Consider the following 4785-nt stretch of genomic DNA (forward strand, 5'->3'; position numbering starts at 1 on the left):
CATTTTCCCTTAACGAATATTTTTATGTCAAGACACAACATGATATTCTGAAATTAGTCGACTTTGAAAATTATTACATTGTGAAAACAACTTGTTTCATATCTATTGAGAATTAGTCAAATATAAACTTAGAAAGAATTGGTAGGAAGGCATGTTATGCTATGTACTGAGATTAAAAGTGAATTTTGTAATCAACTCTGTGGGTAAGGGTTCTATGGCCTTTTAAAATGTAATTAATTGGGCTGGCCTGATAGCTCAGCAGACTAAAGTGCCTGCTTAGGCAGAGTGCAAAGGCCAGGTTTGATCCCCGCCATGCTGTACCAGTCCCCCGCCCCTCGGGGCATGCTGAGACAGCAATTGAGAATGGGCATGGTGGCACGTGTCTGTAATCCCAGCACTTGGGAGGCTGAAAATGGGAGAACCACTACGAGTCTAATATACATAGTGAAACCTTGTAGACCCTGCAGACCCTGTCCTAAATACAGAAAAAAAAAGTAAAGAAAAGAAAAAAAAAGAGTACTAAAATCTAATTAATTTCCTGATATCTCAGATTTATGTTTGTAATGAGGGGCGAACATTGGTGCTATTTCTAGCCATAAGATTCTATGATACTTTAAGTGTACAGCCTAATTCTTGCCTTTAATACATTTTACATTCTCCTTGGGGAAGCAAATGCTATGAATCACAGAAAGTAGCACATGGCTAAATAAGTTGCCTAATGGAGCAAATTTTGAAGTAAGTGTTACATCAGATTGTTGGAATATTGCACATTACCTCCCAGTGAATGATACACTGGAAGAAGGAGCCACTCAGTGAAGGAGAAGAATAGAGTCTGGCATCAGGACTGTGTCAAATTTGTCTTGGCAAGAGCAGGCTGAGCTTTCAAGCTGTGAAAAATAAGTTTAAACTGGCATGGTAGGACCTGAGTTTGTCAACACTGCAAGATTTGGCAGAGAGATCCAGATTTACTTCTTTAGGAAGCAAGTAGCTCCTGAATGCCCTTTAGGAAGGAACAAGATGCTGAAAAACAGTTCATAAAAGAGATTGGCAATAACACAAAATAATGAAATGTGTAGGAAAAAAGAGAGGAAGAAAATGGAAGTGGGATAGATCATTTAAGTTTATTTTTTCTGAAGTTAAAGCATTCTATTTTCTGTGGAAACCAGATAATAAGGAATACCTGAAAAGATATTCTAACTTTGAAATAATAAGACAGTTGAAATGTAGCAGCGATATAGAAAAGAGAGACACATGTAGAATATTTTAAGTAAATTTTGAAGACAATTTGTTGCTTTACTAAACATTAAGAAAGAAATATCAAATATGGTGATATATGAAGCTAAGATTCATACAATATTAGTAGTAATAAGGGTGAGTAGAAACTATGGAAAGGCAGAGGTTTTGAGAAAAAAAGATAGTCAATATTGTTAATGTGTTGTGTGTATTTGTCCCCTTAAAGCCTCATGCAATCATTGAGGCACATTTCTACAGTTTGTGATTAATTCATGGTCCAAAAACTAGGACTGTGGGTCTTAATACTCCTGGCCTTTTGGGTGGGAGCACTGCACCCAGCTTGGGGCAGGTAGCCTGAATGCAACCTAAGGGAGACAGACTTGCTCTCTGCAGCCATCGTTGCTGCTACTTCCCATTCTCAGTCTTGCTCTTTGCTACCACCATGAAAGCTTACTCTCTGCCATGTGCCTCTCTGCCTTGGAGTCAGCTGGGTACAGACTGAAACCTCCAGTAACTGTGAGCTAACTAAACCTTTCCTTCCTTCATTTTGAGTGTAAGGTATTTGTCCCAGCAACGAGAGAAGAATAACTGAGACAAATACATTTTCATAAACAATTCTGTGAAATTTAGGAAAATGCTAAAAACCATTAAACCACTGATTCAAGAATGTTGTGATAAATATTAGTTCATTTATGTCTATGAAATTCACATTTCATGCTCTAAAAAGTGGCAATATCTCACATAAAGGTATGAAGTTACATGTTTTTAGAATCAGAATGCTACCTATATTCTAATATTCCTTTTTGAAAATTTATCTGCAGAGAGGGCATTTTGTGAAATTTGAGACACCAAGTTGTTGGCACATACCTCCATTCCACACATCTTTCATTTGCTGCAGTAGGGCTAAATCTTTAACTATCATGGTATTCTTGGGAGTATAGTGTATGCATCTTAAACTCCATTATTTCTCAAAATCTGACAGTTCCTTAGGAAAGGACATAGCTAGTACTCATACAGATGAAAAACATTGCATGTATCAAGCTGAATGACTGCAAAAATTCACTTAGAAAGGTCAAACTGAGACAGGAAATTTAATAGAAAAATCTTACTGTAAGTGCTAAAGAAAAGTGTTGGTAGGCCATGATAACTTCAAAGACTTCAAGGGCAGAATAAATAATGTATCTACAAACTGATTCCAGTTGTGCCCCATAATGCCAGCGCCACCTGTGGGCCAAAGGAGAGGCCATTCAGAAGATGCAAAGCAGATGCAGAGACCTTGACAATGACACCAGAGAGAAAAAGATACATGCTTCAACATGTGCTTCCAGGCACCGTCTACCAAAGACTGTGAATTGCAGGAGACATTGGCTTTGGTGTTGACAGTGCCCCATGGGTGGTGACTGGCTGTATAACGTTAAGGGTCGTAGAGAAACCAATGGAGCAGTAGTAGCCAAAAGAGCAAGGGATTCACAGGAGAACTGTATGAGGGAAGGGCCTATGGAACACAGCCCATGTTTTGCATCTACAGAACGTCCTACCAAGAGAAACAAGGCTGCACACCCGACAAGTGGATGACTACTGACTAAGCAAGCCCATCCTAGTGAAATGCCCTTGAGGCTCCCGGGGGGCTGACCTATAGTTTCATAATGTTTGCTCATTTATTTAAACATTCAAAGCTATTTTACATACTTAATTTAAAGTGCACATACCGGTGAACCAACTACTATTTTTATATTTATATCTAAAGACATTCTTAACCACAGAAAAACTTTCTATTAACTAGTTTAAATGATTTCTAATTTGTATCCACAAAAAAATGAAACCAGATTTTAAAAGTCATATAATGACATTTACTTTACTCCTTTAGCATCATTACACATAATCAGCAAAATTTCTCAGTTTCCATAGTATCATTCAGTTTAATGTTAATAATAGGTATTAGTTTTATGTGTACTTTCATATTACATGAGCATACTTTTTTACCAAAACTTAGTCATGAGAACTGTAAGTTAGAAGTGTACATGGATGAAAGTTTCATTTTTAACTGAAATGGTAGGTTAAATACTAGCACGAACAACTTAATTGATACAATGTGAAATGTAATATTTAAGATATGATTAAGGAATTTCCATTTACTTTTGGTTGTGTAAAAGCTTGTTCTTATAAAACTAAATTTCTTCAGTTATTTTTCAAGCCATGTATAGATGTATTTCTCATTATATAAAGCTGAATTTTCAGGTTATATGACCAAATCAGGAGTAACAAATAAAGATGATCTCTATCTATTATTTCTTATGATGTTTTTGAAATGCTTCATGTTTTAAAGGAGTTCCAAAGAGAAATGTATTCTGTATTCCAACAATAGTAGCTGAGAAAGGTATATCTAAAAATAAAATAGAAATGCATACCTTGAGGTAAAACAAACTGCTGCTCTGAACACACACAAAACACACAAGAATGGGGTTTTTGGAGCAACATAATTTGTACTAGTTATTGTTTTTTGGAGTTATATAATGTGTTCTAGTTACTATTTTGACTTCAAGAAAGAGAAATCTAGTTAGCAAAAAGGGAAGAGAAGTATGTTATTGTAATGGATTAACAGTTAATTTTGAAGATATCTAAAGGTTGCAGACATAGTTTTACAGGGACTAAAACAAAAAAAAAGTAAAAGGCTCATTTATTTTTATCTATTATGACCTACATAATCACTTTCATAAATTAACTGTTCCAAAACCTCTAGATGATTGAAACATCTCTGCTTTCTTAATACTAGGTCCCAGGAAAGCAGTCTAATCAAGTCACAATTTTCTTTTAAATGAGATCACTAAAGGCACCTCTGCTCCCAGGTGTCTACAGTTGAGCAGATAGCCTAAGGTGACATTGTGTCTCAGCAAGGTGGGAAATGGGGTTTGTCTAGGTAGCACATGGGCAGAGCCCACATCCAGGACTGTGTACCCATTTATGGAACAAAGTGACACAGCAGGCAAAGCACCTGACTTGGAAACATGCAGGCCTGCTGTCTCTCAATTTATTTATAAATTGAAATGACAATACTGCTTCAGAGGCCTATGTGGACTTTAACACATGCCTGGCCTCTTCTAAGTACTCAGACATGTAAAGCAATGCTCACGCTTTTCTGAATATGAATGCCTAGAATTTTAAGTGAAGGTTGATTATACTGGGAACCTCCAATATTTTTCTTCTTAAAAACTGAAGTAGACACGGAATTTAAAAACTCTGTCCATTGTCTGTACATTGTCTGTATCATTCATTACATTATGTGGCCATTCCCTGAGTGCAACTCTATTCACTTTGCTTCAGTCTTAACGGAATGACTTCCCTCTTTATCCTGAGTTTTGATGCACTCGTCACATAACTATTTGCAGCAATTCTATAAGCAAAGCAATGAAGGCATAGAAAACAAAAGTGAAGTCATCATAAGAGAGATAAAGGTGTTGGCAAAGTAAGAGCCCTGAGAAATTCCTTTATTCAATTGTTCATCCATGTGCCAAATCAGATAGTAAAAATGGATCAAGAACCTAATATTACCAG

This window comes from Octodon degus, unplaced genomic scaffold, assembly GCF_000260255.1.
Source record: "Octodon degus isolate 3935 unplaced genomic scaffold, OctDeg1.0 scaffold00160, whole genome shotgun sequence".
In the NCBI taxonomy this organism is placed as follows: Eukaryota; Metazoa; Chordata; class Mammalia; order Rodentia; family Octodontidae; genus Octodon; species Octodon degus.